The sequence below is a fragment of the Macrobrachium nipponense genome, chromosome 24 (genome assembly GCF_015104395.2).
Source record: "Macrobrachium nipponense isolate FS-2020 chromosome 24, ASM1510439v2, whole genome shotgun sequence".
Lineage (NCBI taxonomy): Eukaryota > Metazoa > Arthropoda > Malacostraca > Decapoda > Palaemonidae > Macrobrachium > Macrobrachium nipponense.
In genome coordinates this window covers 9,813,207-9,833,033 of record NC_061091.1, presented here as the reverse complement: position 1 = coordinate 9,833,033, position 19,827 = coordinate 9,813,207, and the positions used below count along the sequence as shown (strand labels likewise).

The 19,827-nt window shown below is 37.6% G+C and overlaps 1 long non-coding RNA gene across 3 annotated transcripts in view; it reads left to right on the top strand.

Annotated features, from left to right (window-relative positions):
- Positions 1–19,827, top strand: part of LOC135205437 (uncharacterized) — a 222,642-nt gene that overhangs the window by 130,687 nt on the left and 72,128 nt on the right. For all 3 annotated transcript variants that reach the window (XR_010312534.1, XR_010312532.1, XR_010312533.1), the window contains exon 3: positions 17,867–18,002. This is a non-coding gene — a long non-coding RNA (uncharacterized LOC135205437). The remainder of the gene's footprint in view (positions 1–17,866; positions 18,003–19,827) is intronic.

Below are 19,827 nucleotides of genomic sequence, written 5' to 3'. Positions count from 1 at the left end.
GCGCTTGAAAAGAAAAATGGGCGAGTGGAATGAGAACGCGTAGGCAGCTGATCTGAACCAGGCTGGGGAAACCCCCTGAGAAAAATTGAAGTCAATACTTGGGTAAATTTAAAAAATAAAAAGGATAATGAGAATGGAACACGTCATCAGAGAGGATAGAATTAGGCTGAGAATGAAAAAGAGTGGTGAGATAGATCTCGCGTTGAAGAGCAGGGTTGAATATCGTTCGAGCGGTGAGTTGTCGCCATTCGCATCTCTGAAGGGAATATTGTGATAGTTGGTACATTGTTATAATTCATTGGTCCTCTGCCCTCGACCAGCAAGAGGAACAGTACGTAGTAATTCGATATTCTCTCTCTCTCTCTCTCTCTCTCTCTCTCTCTCTCTCTCTCTCCCAATTTTTAAAATGGTCTGTTTAAGGTTCGTACGCGTGTTATTATTATTATTATTATTATTATTATTATTATTATTATTATCATTATTATTATTGTTGTTGTTGTTGTTGTTGTTGTTAGCTTACATTTCCATAAATACAAACCGTAAGGCCATGAACTTGAAGTGCAAGATTCCACAGATTATTATCAAAGAAGAAGAAATTCTGACAAATCAACTATTGGAGCAGACTGTTTTCGCCATTGTTGATATAGTAGATTCACATCAACCGTGCATCTGATGCCTATGCCCGTCCCTTACGACGCTCCTGATTGGATGTTGATAAGCCAGTCACAGGGCTGGAAACTCGCAGTCTCTCGAGAGTTCACATAGGCGGGATGTATGTTCCACCTCTCCTGGGGAATACTTTTGATAGATGCATCCCTCAGGAGAGGTGGAACATAGGTACATCCTGCCTATGTGAACCCTCTTCAGAGACCGAGAGTTTCCAGCCCTGTGATTGGCTTATCAACAGCCAATCAGGAGTGTCGTAAGGGACTAGCCTAGACATCAGATGCACTGTTTAAGTGAATCTGCTATGGTAGAAAGATCGAGAGATAGACACAACACTCTTACCTCACCACCCCACCCTTGTAAAATTTCCACTTCTGACCAGAATTCATTTAGGAGGAATGGGTCATCGCTCTGAGATATTAAAGAGCGCTTCGCGGGATTTTGCCAAACGTCCTGTAATTTCCCCCGAAATACTTCTATAAAACCGTAAAGGGCTGGAGGGCTTGACTCCACAAGTAGTTCTGCAGGTAATGAGGTCGTGAGAGAGAGAGAGAGGAGAGAGAGAGAGAGAGAGAGAGAGAGAGAGAGAGAGAGAGGCCGTACGTAATCGATAACATTTCTATAAAGCCTTTTCAAATTGAAGTTAAAAATCTATATCGTTCGGTACATTAAAAGAGAGAGAGAGAGAGAGAGAGAGAGAGAGAGAGAGAGAGAGAGCATCTTAGTTGTAACATCATCTCTAAGAAGCCCTATAAAATGGAAGATAAATTGTATATTGTTCGAGTATATTCAATGAGAGAGAGAGAGAGAGAGAGAGAGAGAGAGAGAGAGAGAGACTTGTTGTAACACACCTTAGCCATAAAAGGGAAGATAAATTGACATTGTTCGCATAAAATAAGAGAGAGAGAGAGAGAGAGAGAGAGAGAGAGAGAGAGAGAGAGAGAGAGAAAATCCACATAAAATGGAGTATAAGAATCCATAATTTTCGCATTCCGTCGCCCTCATTCAAAAGAGAGAAAGAAAGAGAGAGATTTCTTCATGGCCTTGTTTTCATCAGGCAAGCATCAAAGTGAGCCGAGATGATTCTTGTTGATTCCACAGCATCAAAAGCATCCTTAGCCAGAGGATCATATCTAGAAACAGCTTCAAAAGCATCTTCATATCTAGAAAAGACAGGAGGGTGTAGGAGGTGATGGCCCCTTTAATGTCTGTAGATATGATTTGTTTTGAAACGGCTTGACAGATCCATTGAAAAGGGTTCTAAACTTAGAAGGGAATAGGGGTGAATATATACTTCTAAAAGCGGACATTGTATTCATATATGCATGTAAGACTTCAAAAATATTTAAGCATACAGCACTATCTCAAAGAGCGTGTATGAACCCTTTATTAAGACAAACATTTGAAGAAATAGAGAATAATTGGCTATGCATTTTGGACTCCAATTTTCCCCCGCAGTTTGAATAGCGTACACTTTTATACTCAGCTCGTAAAAACAGTCATTTGATTTTCCAAAACTATTTCTTGGTTACTGAAGGATAAAAGTGGACGGAGGGAGGGGGTTAATTGTTACAGGGAGCTTAAGTGAGGTAGGTGGAAACACTTGAAGTAAATGTGTTGTTATTTACTAGACAGCTTCTTTAAAAACCTTGTTTATTGGTGAAGCTGTTAGGCCCCGTCCACACGGCCGAGCTTTGCTCGACGAACTTTGTTCGATGTGACGTCAGAAGCGGAGAAACTGCGGTAAAGTAGAGCTGACACTAGAATGAAGTCTGGTGTGTTTTGTACCTTTTAACCAAAAAATGCTTAGAGACGTAGGCATAATATATGTAACGCTCGCACGTTTCGGTGTTGCGAAGTTATTTTTTATCAGGAATTTAGTTTAGAAAGAGATAAGAGATCAGTAGAAAATAATAAAGGAAAATAAAAAAGCGAACGAGAGAGAGAGAAGACAACGTAAGAGAATTTTTTTTTTTTTTTTATAAAATTTTACGGAAAAAACTACATTTAGAAACAGACAAGGATGAAAACAGCAGAAAAGAACAACGAACATAAAAACTTCACGAGAGAGAGAAGGAAGGAGACGAAAAGACGAGAATAGAGAGAGATTTAGAGAGCGGAGAGAGAGAGAGAGAGAGACTGTATTAGCATTATCACTGAAGTACTAAAGCTTGACATTAACCGCAGGATAGGTCGAGCTGAGCAAATCTTGCAACAGTGGCAAGAAATCCTCGCCTTCATATGCGGATGACATTTTGACCAAGATGGAATAACATCTTGATTTTGACCATCGCAGTGGAAATGAAGGATTTATGGACATGAACGCAAAAATTTTTAGATGAGTTTCTCACTAAACATTGGGGATATATGAAGATATGTATTGAGTATTTTTTTTAATTATTTTTTTTACTATTTTTATTTACATTGATTTTGTTATTATTTATTCATTTATTTATTTTTGCAGTGACATTATACAAATATCCGTGGAATAACTGTGAGCTGATATACATATCGCAAAATCTTTTCATTCGGGATATATCAGACCGTGCAATTGTTTGCAAAGAATAATGTTACACAGAATTTCTCGTTTTTCTTGGTCTACGTCGGAGTCAGCCGTCGCCTTCTGTGTAACTTTTTCCAAAAGTAAAATAATTAATTTTTTCCCGTCAGCAAATCCCGTATTTATTTCACCATTAGAATTGCGTCGTTAAACTCCACTAGTTGATTGTTTCGCTGATGAGGTTCAAATTCCGTGTTTATTTCATCACTAGAATTTTGTCGTTAAACGTTTATATAATTGCTGTCTCTTAGAGGTACAGAACTCTAGATGATTTTGGCTGTAGAACCCACTCTCTGAAATATATTATTTAGAACAACCTTGATCTTCTTCGACAACTCCAGTTATACTTTATTTTTCGTGGCGTCATCTGAGCGTTCTCCCAAACGAATGATATTCGTGTTATAAGCGTCTAATAGTCATGATGCGCCTTTTCTCGCAAACATGTATATCCAGGGAGACATAAATGAACCAATCACCAAGTTGCAGGAAAAGAAGGAAAGATAACTAGAAAGGAAGAGGAAAGAATGATGTATTAACAAAAGATTGAAAAATTTAGCGCATCCAGTTCGGTCTCACTGGAAGATTACGATCATTATTATGATCGTAATCGTATTATATATGCGATCCTTGAGATTCGAAGCTCCACCAAGAATCGCCTGTCTTTTCGCATTAATGACAGTATTTTTATTTTAAATCTCTTATTGAGATCAGTGAGCGGTTATCACTTTTCTCTATCGTGATCTATTGGGGAGAATCGTGCTGACGTCACAGTTCTGAGAAAACAAACTTGTTAGAAGAGATTCTCTTCCACCAGATGTTCCCACTTCACTCTTATGGGGATTGCTGCTAGTTCAGAGAGAGAGAGAGAGAGAGAGGAGGAGAGAGAGAGAGAGAGAGAGAGAGAGAGAGAGAGAGAGAGAGAGAGAGAGAGAGAGAGGTGGGCGTAATTTTCACCAAAACAACGATAGGTAAACTTAATCATACGGCCAATATTTCATCTCTTGAATAATATATATATATATATATATATATATATATATATATATTATATCTATATATATCTTAATGTAAGCGAATCCCACAGGAAAATGATAGTCAGAAATCCAAGCGCTTTCGTCTTTACTCAAGACATTGTCAAGGAGTTAATGTCTGAGTAAAGACGAAAGCGCTTGGATTTCTGACTATCATTTTCCTGTGGGATTCGCTTATTTATGAAGTCACGTGCATCTACTGTGATTTTTTAAGTTTAAATATATTAATGTATGTATGTATGTAAATGGGATCCATATTGTTAAATAGAGACGCGAAACATCAGAAACAAGCGCGTAATGGCAGACGCAAATCTATTCGCGACAGACGCCGAACATTACCAAACAGGTTTTCAGACCTCCGCTGTAAAAGACAAACGTCTTCAAGTAATGAAGTCATAGTTTTAAAAATGCGATTAAGATGAAAGCTCTTGACTCCAGAGTGGCTGAAGAAGGGTCGAATGACGTCATCTGAAAACCCCCCTGTCGACCCTTATTGTTTTGTTCCCATCAAAGGCAGCAGAATCGGGGAAGGTTTGGGATGGAGTCGGCGCGTAGGAATCAATTAGTGGCGTCCCCGTAGGTGGATCGTGCCGTCAGTGCACCTCAACGCGGTGCACCGTAGGCTTTCCGTAAGGTTCTTTGCAGCGTCCAGTTCCGCCCCTCACTGCAACCCATTTTATTCCTTTTACTATGCTTCCGTTCATATTCTCTTCCGCCTTTCTTTCCACCCTCTCCTATCAGTTGTTTCATAGTGCAACTGTTTTGAGGTTTTCCTCTTGTTACACCTTCAAACCTTCCTGCTCTCAGTTTCCTTTTCAGAGCTGAATGACCCGAGAGTTTCCAGCGCTTGGTTTTTGTTCTAAATTCTACATTCCATTCCATTCTATTTAGTGAGGGGTGGGGGTGGAGATGCGGGAAAAGCGCGGAGCGTCTCTGAATCAACTAAAGGATTCATTGTTACATGACCTGACCGCAGTTCTATTCATTTTCCAGGATGCAAAGTCTCTGTGTGGTATCAGCACTTGGAATGATCTTTGTTGCAAAGTAGAAAAATATATCAGATTTTTATGTTATTTGTACAGTAGTAGCTTAGACTTTAGTAATCATACATTCATGGGATTGAAACCTTGTCCATCAAGGTGAGATTCCGTAAGGAGTTAGTACCGTCGGTGTACCTCACGCAGTTCACTGTAGGCAGTGCTTAAAGTTCTTTGCAGCACCCCTTCGGCCCTTTGCCGCGACTCCTTTCGTTCCTTTAACTGTACCTCCTTTCATATTCTCTTTCTTCCATCATACTTTCCGCCCTCTCGTTACAATCGAGTCATAGTGCAACTGCGAGGTTTTCCACCTGTTACACTTTTCAAACCTTTTCACTCTCAATTTCCCTTTCCGCGCTGAATGACCTCATAGGTTCCAGCGCTTGCTTGGCCTTTGGCTTAACTTCTAAATTCTATTTTATTCTAAAAACTGATTCATCATCATTTACAGCGCATGCGTATGGTAGGCACACGAGTGTTTCCTGCATAAAATCGGTTGATATGAATTTAAAAGAAAGTGAGTCCGTATGCAAATTGGCATCTAGACGCGGAAGTGTTCCCACAGATTGTGACAAACGAGCAATTTGCATTGTAAATTGTTAATCTTTCTCGATGATGGCTGTGCCCAGATTCAGATTATCAATATTTTTTTTATTATAAAGAATTGTGAATACAAATGTTTTGGTAATCAAAGGTAAAAAGTTCTGAAATTATCAAGCGCCTCTCTTGTTGAAGCAGAGGATATGCTCTGCTGACATAAATATTCATATTGGTATCCGTATCAGATGCAACTCGTGTGTAATTTACGTCGTTTAGTTCTCTGTGGGTGTTTGTCATAATGGGGTTTTGGAGACTCCGTGTTCAAAGTGATTTATAAATGATGTTCTATTTTTTGAAACGCGCAAATAGAAAGTGACCTGACACGTAACGAATAGAACTGTTAAAAAAACTCCTTGAACATTACCTTGTGCTTATCGTCTTAATCAGTTGTCTGATATAAAGACATTTTAGATAATAAATGAGGCTGAATTGGACAATGAAATGTCTAATGTTCACCTATGATGCAAATTGGTTAGTTGAAACGAATAGTATAGAGCTTGGTAAGGATATAGAGGTTATATAACACGGAAAAGCTGAAGTCTGAAGTCAGGAAGTGTAAGTATGTCTAAAATCTAACGCCAAAAGTCAGTTCATGATGTTAGATCAAAGGAAAGAGTCTGAAAGAGTAAGTTTATAATAAATAAAAATCCAGTTATGTTTTGGAAATATATTAGAAACGTTAAAGTTAACTGCAGTTTCAAGACCAACTGGTCACCTCTACAGGTGACTGCAGTACAATAAAATTTCCTCCCTCTCTTAACATTTGTGAAATTCCTTCTATAATGTTATTATACTGTGATCACCTGAAGAGGAGACCAGCTGGTCTTGATACTGCAGTGATTCTTAACGTTTTTTATATATTTCCAAACACCGCGTGATTTTAATTTGCTCTTAAAGTGCGACAAGTGTTCGTATTACATGTATTAAGCTGAGAGTCGTGGTATAGTCATGGAAGGAGAGCATGACAGATGAAGCCACCGTAGGAATACATTGAAGAACTGGGCAGTCTAGTCTAAACTTAGGTGAATCCCAACGTTACATTCCCTTGAAGGAAAGTAAAATGAAACCAGTTAGAAGGAATATATGAATTATAGGTAAAAAGGTTTGAAATGAATGGGTGGAAAGGGGGCTTTAACTTAGGTAAATAGTTGAATTAACTATGGATAAAGCAACAGACTTGGAGAGGGGATGTACCTTGAGTGACTTACTTGATTAGATTATTAGGGGAAGAAAATTGAAAGTGGTACCAAGAGTTAATTGGTTTGATAAATAGTAGAATGATTAAGGAAAGTACTAATAACGAAAATGAAAAGAAGTGGTCCTGTAGATGTAAGTGGACTGATCTGTTGCAGTTGAGGCTTCTGTCAATGAAATTCTGTAACCCTTTATAGCGATTATTAATTTGGCCACCAGCATTCATTGCTGTCCTGGGTTTTAAAAAAAAACATAAGAAAATACAGAACTTACTCTTGTTACATATTCTTCGTAAAATATCCTCTGTCGAAGGCATGAAGAGTAGACATTTTTATGCAGAGGAGGAGTCCTTTCTGACACGTTTAAGTCCTAACTGAGGAACTCACGCATCCCTTAGGTCCATCGGTACCCCACCTTGTTTCTGACCCTATTCGTATTATATAAGGAATCCTGCTCTCTCTCTCTCTCTCTCTCTCTCTCTCTCTCTCTCTCTCTCTCTCTCTCTCTCTCTGTTCTCTCTCTCTCCTTCTCTCTCTCGTCTGCAAAATCGGGAAAATCTAAGCAAATCATATATATATACTGATGCCGAGTCCTTGGTTGGAGACCATCCCTCCCTCATCGCTTACAATCCATTGCCATGGCAACACGACGCCTTAAAGGCTGGGCTCGGATGCTGCACACACCTTTTTCTCCAAGGGCTGATCTTGTTATCCCGCCTAGCATCAGAAAGATTCTACTTCATTACCACAAATAAGTCCATCGCGGAAAAGGAGGTCGACACCAGATCAAGGGGCGTTTTCGATGAGTGGATTGGATCTTACGGAAAGATTTTTAATTTTTGTGTCATATTTCATATTTTGCTCTTGGGTAATTGAGACGATGTTGATGAGCGGATTAACTGATATTTTTTTTTCGTGGTGAGGATTCGAAAGCTTATGAGTATAATGTTGCCGTAGAAGAATTCTTTGAAAACATGGTAGATCTTATAGCTGGTGTTTCCGCTTAAGGCAAGTAACTTCAAATGAAATAGGCAGTTGCCTTTATCCCAAGCATTACTACGTAATCTTACTCAGAAATCTTATGTTCAGCAATTTAACTCCGTGTATAATTGGGGTGAATCATTTACGTCTAGCAAACCTTCTGTTTAATATATTCGGATACTAACCCCTGCTTGCCAGAAAAGCCTAACCAAGATACATGTACAAGACGACAACTTGCTTGAAACTTAATCTAATTCAGGTTTTAATGTCCTACGCCAGCAAACATGTCTATAGCATCAACATTTTCCCTTTTAACTGCCTCTCCAAGTTTAATTATTTTAAATTCGCATTCCATACAGTAACATGAATCTGTAGATAATTGTTACAGTGTTATCTAGGCTTTTTGGCAGTGCTAACATTGAAGATTTGGTTGTCAGTATTTTGCGTGGACTTGAACTCGTCCACAAAGACGTTCCCTTGAAGTAGCCCTCCAAATTTGAAAACGGGTGAAACTCACATTGTAGTAGTAGTAGTAGTAGTAGTAGTAGTAGTAGTAGTAGTAGCAGACAGGATTTGCCTTTAAAACGGTTCCTTTGCTCGTTCTATACCTATTCCTCCTGTGCTTGTGTTTGCTTAAGTTCAATATTAACCATTGTTTACCATATTCGCGAGCAACATAGTTTGCAAGGTATTATTGATGGCCATAGTCGTATGTCATAGACTTGTTGAAATGTTATTGATGCCCATTTATACATTTGGATACGTAAAGGTGCCCGAATTTCAGTGTTTGTTATATTCACTGAGGTAGAGTACTGTTACTGTTGGCGATATTCCCAATTACATTACTATTAATTATATTATTATTCAGGAAATGAACCCTATTCGTATGGAAAGGCCCACTAAAAGGGCCACTGACTTGCAATACAAGCTTCCAAGTAATATGATGTTCATTAGAAATAAAAAAAAACAGAAGGTAATTGGAAACATAGAAATAAGAATCACTTATTGATTAAAATAAAAAGAAATTAATAAATGACTACAAAGAATTGTACGAAAATTATTAGAATACTAGGCAGAATTGTAGGAGCATTACTGCAGACCGCATTCAAAAGGCAGCTTGGATGAATATTAATGATGGACACATTCATTAAGAACATATTTTCATGAATTCCTGGAAATGCTTTTGTGATTTGAGAATATTATGTTCAGCAAGTGGGAGCCTTAAGAGTGAAAAGATAAGTTTAATCCATGAGAGTAGAAAAATACGTTTCTGTGTAATTATTTCCCTTACTATTCTTGTGGTCAAAGGAGGCATTTTTCAAAATCTTTCATGGAAGGCTTCTTCCCGTAGGGGACAGTGCCGTCAGCGCACCTCATTAGGTGCAATGTAGACATTACTTGAGGTTCTTTGCAGCGTCCCTTCGGCCCCTACTTTCATTCCTTTTACAGTACCTCCGTTCATATTCTTTCTTCCATCTTACTGTCTACCCTCTCCTAACAATTGTTTCATAGTGCAACTGTGAGGTTTTCCTCTTGTAACGCCTTCCAAACCTTTTATTGTCAATGTCTGTTTCAGCGCTGAATGTCCTTAGTTGCCCCAGTGCTTGGCATAATGCCAAAAATCTATACAAATCAAATCAGAATCAAATGGAAGGCTTCTTATTAAGTAATGATAACGGTGTTTTCGAAAGTATTACGAACCTTTTATCTTAAAAGTTAATTATTAGATATCACGCAGAAGTTCATTTTTATTTTCCGTCGTTAATCCTGGAAAAAGTATTTGAAAAACCAGTCTTTTTATACGGGTCAGACACATTTATTAATTATTTTTATTAAAAGAAGAAAAGTTTACCCTGACACAATTTTTTGATGTAATTAAAAGTTTCCCTTTTGATTTCTGTTGTTGTTTTTGTTAAGAAATAAACAGAATATCCGGAACGGATGACTCACGGGGCGTTATTGCTTGCATATGTTTAGTAATGTATATGAACACTGTTATATATAGTATATGAAGAAATAAGTGTGTAAAACATACGTTACTCTTTCAGCGTGATTTATATTGAATTCTTTATATATGTATAATCTGCTGATTTTTTAGAATATATATATATCTGATATATATAAAATATATATAATATATATATATATATATATATATAGATATATATATATTTATGTGTGTGTGTAAATGTTGTAGTTTATGTAAGTTAATAATCTTGACCTTACAAAAAAAAACCGTAAGCCTGAAAACTAAAAAAATGCAAGATTAAGCAATAATTCTTCATAGTAATTTACTATTTACAATCATAACATGGAAGAAATTACCAAGATAAATGGGCCATCTTCACTAAATGAACTACTAACTTGGAATGTACACAACAGCAATGACTGAGTGAAATGGATAACGCGTCACGATTCCGAATACTGGCCACTTGTAAGTGATCCCTTAAGCTAATTAGGCAATATTTCTATCAGCCCTGGTAGTGGCGGTTTCTTCAGGCAATCGGGAATACAGAAGCTCGGCTAGGCTGGTAACGGCACTGATAACACTCTTGGACGTGAGACAATTCCAGGTGAGACTAACACCAAATTATCTCTTTGTATGAGTAAAATCACAATCTAGCAAGGGTATCGAATTGACCTAAATTCACTTCTAGCAAGGGTATCAAATTGGATCTAATCACTTCTAGCAAGGTGTTATCGAAATTGACCTAATCACTTCTAGGCAACGGGGGATTAAATTCAATTTGACCTAATCCACTTCTAAGCAAGGGTATCAAAGATTGAACCATAATCACTTCTAGACAAGGGTATCAAATTGGACCTTAATCACTTCAGCAAGGGTATCAAATTGCCCTATCACTTCTAGCAAGGGTATTCACAATGACCTGGGAATTCCAAACCTTCCTTATGCAAGTATCAATTTGACCTAATCACTTCTTGCCAAGGGTATCAAATTGACCTAACACTTCATAGCAAAGGGTATCGAATTGACTGAATCACTTCTAGCAACGGGTATTGAATTGAATTCTTAAGCAAGAAGGTATCGAATTGGGACCTTAAATCACTTTCTAGCAAGGGTATTCAAATTGACCTAACCACTTCTAGCAAGGGTTATCGAATTGACCTGATACTTCTAGCAAACGGTATTGAATTGAGTTTCAGCAAGGAGTACGAATTGACCTAATCATTCTAGCAAGGGTATCAAATTGACTAATCATTCTAGCGAGGGTATTCAAAATTGATCTGATCCTTCTAGCAAGGGGTTATCGAATTGATTTTCTAGCAAGGGTATCGAATTGAGTTCTAGCAAGGGTATCGAATTGACCTAATCACTTCTAGCAAGGGTATCGAATTGACCTAATCACTTCTAGCAAGGGTATCGAATTGACCTAATCACTTCTAGCAAGGGTATCGAATTGATCTGATCACTTCTGCAAGGTATGAATTGAGTTCTAGCAAGGGTATCGAATTGACCTAATCACTTCTAGCAAGGGTATTGAATTGACTTCTAGCAAGGGTATCGAATTGACCTAATCACTTCTAGCAAGGGTATCGAATTGACCTAATCACTTCTAGCAAGGGTATCGAATTGACCTAATCACTTCTAGCAAGGGTATCGAATTGACCTAATCACTTCTAGCAAGGGTATTGAATTGATCTATTCACTTCTAGCAAGGGTATCGAATTGACCTAATCACTTCTAGCAAGGGTATCGAATTGACCTAATCACTTCTAGCAAGGGTATCGAATTGATCTAATCACTTCTAGCAAGGGTATCGAATTGACCTAATCACTTCTAGCAAGGGTATCGAATGACTAATCACTTCTTTAGCATGGGTATCGACTTCTCTTTGACCTAAAATTCACTTCCTAGTCAAGGGCATCGAAGATTGAAAACCTAATCCACCTTTCTAGCAACGGTTTTAATCAAATTTGACCTAAAATCACTTCTAGCAAGGGTATCGAATAATGATCTGATCCACTTCTAGGCAAGGGTCATCAAATTGACCCATAAAATCCCACTTCTAGCAAGGGTATCGAATTGACCTTAAATCACTTCTCTAGACAAGGGTTATCGAACTTCGGACCCTTAAATCACTTCTAGGCCAAGGGTATCGGAATTGATCTTTCGGATCACTTTCTATGCCCAAGGGGTATCAGAAATTGACCTAATCACTTTTCTAAGCAAAAGGGTATTCAAATTGACCGGTAATCACTTCTAAGCAAGGGTATTCAAATTGACAAATAATCCCACTTCTTAAGCAAGGGTATCAAATTGACCACTTAATCACTTCTAGCCAAGGGTATCCAAATTTGGTCATAACTCAAACTTCTAGCAAGGGTATCGAAATTGAACCATAATCCCACTTATAGCAAGGGTTTATTGAATTGATCTGATCACTTCTAGCAAGGGTATCGGAATTGACCTAATCAACTTCGCTAGCAAGGGGTATCGAATTGACCATAATCAATTCTTAGCAAGGTGTATCAAATTTGACATTTAATCACTTTATCTAGCAAGGGTATCAAATTGACCTCTAATCACTTCTAGCCAAGGGGTATTTACAAATTTGACCTAATCACTTCTAGCAAGGGTATCAAAATTGACATTAAATACTCTTCTAGCAAGGGTATTCGAATTGATTCTAATCACTTCTAGCAAGGGGTATCGAATTGATCAAAATCACTTCTAGCAAGGGTTAATTCAAATTGACATAATCACTTCTAGCAAGGGTATCGAATTGATCAAATCAAAATCCTTTTTTTTTTCTAGCAAGGGGTTATCAAATTGACGTAATTCACTTCTAGCAAGTTGATATCAAATTGATTGAATAATCACTTCTAGGCAAGGTGTCAAATTGAACCTAATTGACCGAATTCTTCTAAGCAATGGTATCAAATTGACCATAATACAACTTCTAGCAAGGGTAGTCGAATTTGATCTAATCCACTTCTAAGCAAGGGCATCGAAATAGATCTAATCACTTCTAGCAAGGGATGTATCGAATTGACCTAATCACCTTCTCTAGCAAGGGGTATCGAAACTTGATGCTATAATTCACTTCTAGCAAGGGTTATCGAAATTGATCAAAAATCACTTCTAGCAAGGGTAAATCAAATAGATTCTAATTCCAACTCCTAGCAAGGGTATCAAATTGACATAATCACTTCTAGCAAGGGGTTATCGAATTGATCTAATTCACTTCTAGCAAGGGTATCGAATAGAATCTAATCACTTCTAGCAACGGGTATCTAATTGACTAATCACCTTCTAGCAAGGGTAATCGAATTGATCTAATCACTTCTAGCAAAGGGTATCAAATTGACATAATCAACGTTCTAGTAAGGGTATCGAATTTGGAGCTAACTCACATTATAGCAAGGGTATCGGGGGAAATTGATCTAATTCAACTTGTTCTAGCAAGGGTATCGAATAGGATTCTAATCCACTTCTAGCAAGGGTATCGAATTGATTCGATAATAATAACTTTCTGCAAGGGTTATCGAAGTGATTCTAATCACTTCTGAGCAATGGTTTTATCGAACTTGACCTAATCACTTTCTAGCAAAAGGGTACGAATTGGACCTAATCACCTTCTAGCAAGGGTATCGAATTGATCCAAATCAACTTCTAGCAAGGGTAAAAAAAATTTCCCAAAAGGGAAAAAAAAAAAAATTGGAATCTAATCACTTCTAGCCAAGGGTTCTCGAATAGATCTAATCACTTCTAGTCAAGGGTATCGAAGTGTATCTAATCACTTCTAGCAAGGGTAATCGAATAGATCTAATCCTTCTTGTAGACTAAAGGGTAGCGAATAGATCTAATCACTTCTAGCAAGGTATCGAATTGACCTAAATCACTTCTAGCAAGGGTTGATCTAATCAATTTCTAGCAAGGGTATCGAATTGATCTAATCACTTCTAGCAAGGGTATCGAATTGATCTAATCACTTCTAGCAAGGGTATCGAAGTGATCTAATCACTTCTAGCAAGGGTATCGAATTGATCTAATCACTTCTAGCAAGGGTATCGAATTGACTAATCACTTCTAGCAAGGGTATCGAAGTGATCTAATCACTTCTAGCAAGGGTATCGAATTGACCTAATCACTTCTAGCAAGGGTATCGAATTGATCTAATCACTTCTAGCAAGGGTATCGAATTATCTATCAATTTCTAGCAAGGGTATCGAATTGACCTAATCACTTCTAGCAAGGGTATCGAATTGACCTAATCACTTCTAGCAAGGGTATCGAATTGACCTAATCACTTCTAGCAAGGGTATCGAATTGACCTAATCACTTCTAGCAAAGGAATGGCGTTACTCTTTGCATTTATAACAAGGAACACTGGGGTGGATAAAACACTGTTGCAGAGTCAAAGGAAAAGGGATTGAATTAAATTATGAATTGTAAGAGAGAGGTATCGAGTCAGAGGAAAAGTACACTGGCTTAGAAAACTAACTCTCGTCGACGGGAGTGCTTATTTGGCACAAGGTTCAATGCTTCGTCAGGCAAGGCCTTCGGCCGACCAACACAGACTATAACTGGAATCTCTGTCGACTAGCTCTTTTTAAAACAGGGAATGTGCCTGAAGCATGGGCTGAGGATACATGGCTGGCACATGCCTGCAGATAAGGAGATAGATTCTTCCCCAGTATATTGGAAAACCGGTGAGGGGTTAATTAGGTTTGGGTCTTAGCTAGAAGGAAACGGTAATTATCTTGCACGTGCTCTCGCCCGAGAGTGGAAAACGCCCTTCCAGCGGCTTTGGTCTGTGGCACTCCCAAACCCTACCAACTCATTTCATATACTGTGGGTCCAACTAGTCCCCCTCCTCAATAAGAATATTTTCTGAATGAAGGAAATAAGCGAGACGGCGGCGTAGAGAACAGTAGAATTCTAGATGCAGTATTTTGGTGGATCCAATAAATTATGCTCTCTAGAACAGCTGCAAGATAAGTTGACTCCGTAATCCAATTTCCATTGCCCACCTGACATGTTGATGACAACAGATTTCAGAATCTCCTCTTGTATGGAAACTGCGAGCGCTCTACTCTCTATCTTACTAATTGCCAGTGTTTTAGTAATCTTGACAAAAATGAATCTATTAACATTTTCTATATAGATTTAATGAAATCATTGCATTTTTAAACGTAAATACTTGTTTGTTAAAGTATCCATTGATTAGCGAACTCCTGATGGTTTGTGGATATTGCAAATAAACAAGTTACCATAATGATATATTCAGCAACATGATTAATGCTTTCAGCATTATGGGAGTTTTATTCATTGTTAAAGAATACTTTTTGTTTGAGGTAGATTTGTAGTAAGTTTTAATTTGCTTTGTAGACGTGAGTTTGCTGACTAATGTACATTCAAACAAGAAACATATTGTTTAAGAACCTCGGCTCGTTAAATCTGAGGAGGACTGTCCAGTGTCCAGGTCAAACCAGAGTGAGTAATACTTCCTTCATCTTTTCATGACCAGTGACCTTGATGCGTGTCACGTTCACATGTAATCTGATACATGTTTGAATACATATCCCTTTTCGATGAAATTCTAGCTTATACATCTCCCAGCCTTTCACTTCCTAAGTTCTCATATATTCTACCTAGGAGGAATGTCCCATCTCAATTCTACTTGAACGACCAGACTGATATTTTCTTCTATCATGGAACAGAAACAACATTGAGGGCCCAATGTTTTTGCAAATAATTTATATCCTGAATTTTAACCCCGTAGTTGGGTAGTGCCTTCACCTCACGCGTTGCACTGTAGGCATTACTTACTGTTATTTGCACTGTCCTTTCTGCCCCTAGCTGCAACCCCTTTCTTTCATTTTACTGTAACCTACCCCCATTCATATTCTGTTTCTTCCATCTTACTTTCCTTAACCCTCTCCCAACAGTTGTTTCAACATTATGTTAATCGTTGAAAAACAAAGGTCCCCAGCGCTTGGCTTTTGACCTAACTTTTATATTCCAGTGTTCCCATTCTGAATTATAACTTTTATTATTAATTCTTAAGTTATTGGACTGAAATAGAAACATGGTACTGGTATGATTTCCATTCAGTCAGGTGCGTCAAGGCAAATATCCATTTCTCAGTATTCCACTTTTGTAAAACACTTGACGATACATCATCTTTAAACTCCCCTTCATATACTGAAAGGAAAAAGGGTAAAATTAGAATAACATGCGAGGAAAAAAAATTAAGTATATTTCAGGAACGAGAGAGTGGGCGGAGAGCAGAGTTTATCTTGATGTTTTTGTTTTTCTGTCAGTTGAAATTCAAGAGCTAATGCAAACCTGAATTTTGATTGCATGATTCTCTCTCTCTCTCTCTCTCTCTCTCTCTCTCTTCTCTCTCTCTCTCTCTCTCTGTTTGTAGATATTTAGATATAAATTGTTAAATTTTACACACACACACACACACACACACACACACACACAAAAAAACATATATAATATATATAATCTATATATATTATATATATACTATATATATATATATATAGATATATATATATAATATATATATTAATATATACATATATAGATAAACACACACACACACACACACACACACACATATATATATATATATATATATATATATATTATCATGGTATATATATATATATATATATATATATATATATATCCAAGGGCAGGAACAAGCGCTCAGGCAATGGACAATTCGGAGTTCATGGAAAGGCATTCTGTTTATATCCGTTTTATTAAAAGGCCGACGTTCGTATCGCTTGATACATTTTTCCAGGCTGAACAGCCTGGAAATTGTATCAAACGATACGAAACTTAGGACTTTTAATAAAATGGATATAAACAGATGCCTTTCCATGAACTCCGGAGATATATATATATTAAATAGATATATACTATATATATTATTATATATATATATATATGTGTATGTATGTGTGTGTGTGTGTATGTATGTATGTATGTATGTATGTATGCATAGATATATATAAATAAGTAATACATATTCACTCTTAACTATACGTCTTTTCCATTTCAAGATGTTCAAGAGAAGAAACTATAACCTTCCAAATTTCAAAAGTTCATTCTCCTCTTTTTCACCTAAGTCACAGCTCACCACAGTTGACTAACCCTTGGGTACCTAATGAGTAAATGACGATAGGTGCAAAATATTTTATCAGGAATGAGACTCAACTGGTCTCCCTTCTGTGGGACTGAACTCCAGTCTCCCAGTGTTTCAAGTTGAGGCTGTAACAAATGTGTAAGACATTTGTTACATTACGCTGCTTCACTTTTAATTCCTGATTTGTGGATGAACCTTCTGTGCAGAAAACTGCCACATTAGTTGCTTGATAACCTGCATAGACTCACGAGCACATCAGGTCCCCACTACCCACTGCTCCATTGACATGTCTCCCGTGCACTCAGGTTGTTTCGTGGATGTTAAAGACCCTCCTTTCTAATACCTCTTCTATGTCCATGTTTCCAGCAACATCTGTGACTTCCTTTCCTAACGCTTCCTCATTACACACCAATTACCCTCGTGCCCTCTGTACTTCTTCCAACATGATTGAACCACATGAAAAGTCTTTATCTGTCTATTCACTATTCCAACCTTTTCATATATCGTCATATTTGTCATCACAAAATTTTCTAAAGGTTTCATCATTAACTGGCCAGGTCAAATAAGGTTACACAACCTCTCAGGGGAAGTCTTATATATCATTTGATGTGATGTGCTCTACAAAATTTTTTATTGGTTTCAACATTAAGTTGTCTGTTCATTGCAGAAACGTTTTGTTCAAGCCAGAGAAAAATCGTCAAATGAACAACAAGGAAAGCAAGATGTAAGATGTGAATATACTGCTGAAGAGAAGAGGGAAAGAAGCAGCTGACATCCCTTGTAAGAGGTCAAGTTGCATAGTAGTAAGTAGCCCGTTTTAGGTCATTTATACTTCCTTTACAAGAATACTGTTCTCCGGAGTAGGTGTCTGCTTCTTGTAGATAGAGTGGTTCCTAGTGATAGTTTTTTTTTTTTTTTTTTTTTTGACCGAACTGCATGTAATAATTGGGTAAAAAGGCCTTCGGCAAACCACCCATTTTGCACAGATCGCAAGATGGCTGCGACGAGTAATTGCAAACTATTCACAATGTCGTTTATTCACACGAGAAAATTGTATTGAAATGAACCATAAGATATCCAGTGCGAGATAAGTCTCGAAGAAAAGTTGGGAGCGATATAGATAGATAGAAGTCAGCTGGGTAATGCATTCCATATTGCTATGATAAAACTCCTCCCCTTTCCTTTTTAGATTACCCTCACCCGTACCCGTCACCTCAAATCACAAAAAAATGGCTGCTAATTGGTTTTAAAAAAAAACATGCTGCTAATTGGTTTTACAAAAACATGGCCGCTAATTGGTTTTAGCAAAATACAGTTTTTTATGAAGAATATTCTCTCTCTCTCTCTCTCTCTCTCTCTCTCTCTCTCTCTCTCTCTCTCTCTCTCTCTCACACACACACACACACATTTTATTATTCTGCATCCTTGTATATCTGGATGGAGATATTGCAGTTTAATAATGCCACACAAAAGCAGGAGTCCGCCCCCCACATGAATATTATTTCTTACAACATAGACCACTATGTATCTTACAAAAGATCTCGGAGTTTCCATGACAGAAAAGCCGTTCCAAAACGCCAAACACCTCTTATTGCATTTATGTTCTGTTGACATTTCTCGCATAGATACTGTTGATTTTTTTTCCGATTTTGTACTATAAATTCCAGCCAATGCTTATACACGTGCTGTTTCATAGGGAAGAATGATGCAATTGCCACAATAAGCAAAAGTTTTGAACGTTATTGGCGGCAGTTGGAACTTAATGTTGGTGGGAATAAAATGCGTTATCATAGAACACAGGTTTCTGAAGTAGTGAAGTTAAGTTACACCCCTTTTTTTCTTTCTTTTTTTTGGGGGGGGGGGGGGGGGCCCAATTATGCTGTTTACCAGAGTTTTAAAAATTTTGGTAGTTTTACCACGTAATGAGTGGAAAAGTGTATTCTGATGTCATTTTGGGAATATTCAGTTATCATCTCGGGGTAGCTACGCCTTCCCAAGATGATCTTACGACGTTTGCCGTGAATTCATTCTGGCATGCATACTAATGGCAATATTACCAGACAGATTTATGTACAAAACTTGTCAAATTAAAGGTAAGAAAGTCCTGCAAGATACTGCTGATGCAAGCAGGATGCACTTACTTAAGTCAAGTCACAATATCGTAGTCTGAAGATCCCTTGAGAAAGCATTAATGAGATAGGTATGTTTACTATAATTTTTGTTGAAGCTAGTCTTAGGGAGTCATATTTTCAACTCAAAAGAGTGAACAATACAGAGGTCAAGTGCGATGTTAGTCGATTTCCTTTCCAGTACAGTTTTGTCCAAACAGAGGCAACCACCTACAAACATAAGCCATCAACTACATTATTTCGTTCAACTTTTTGGATAAATTCATTCATGTATTACAGTTCGATTTAGAAATGAGTCACGTCAAAATAATACAGGGAACTGGGATATTTTACATAAATTGATCAGTTGAAACTCTTATTGATAGAATGTTCGATTTAGAAACGAATCATGTCAAAATTTTAAAGAACACCTCCTTGACATAGGATGAGAATGGGCCATGGATTTGCGTCAGTAGCACTGGAAAATCATAATTATTGTTGGCAAGTAAGTTTGTCCTGT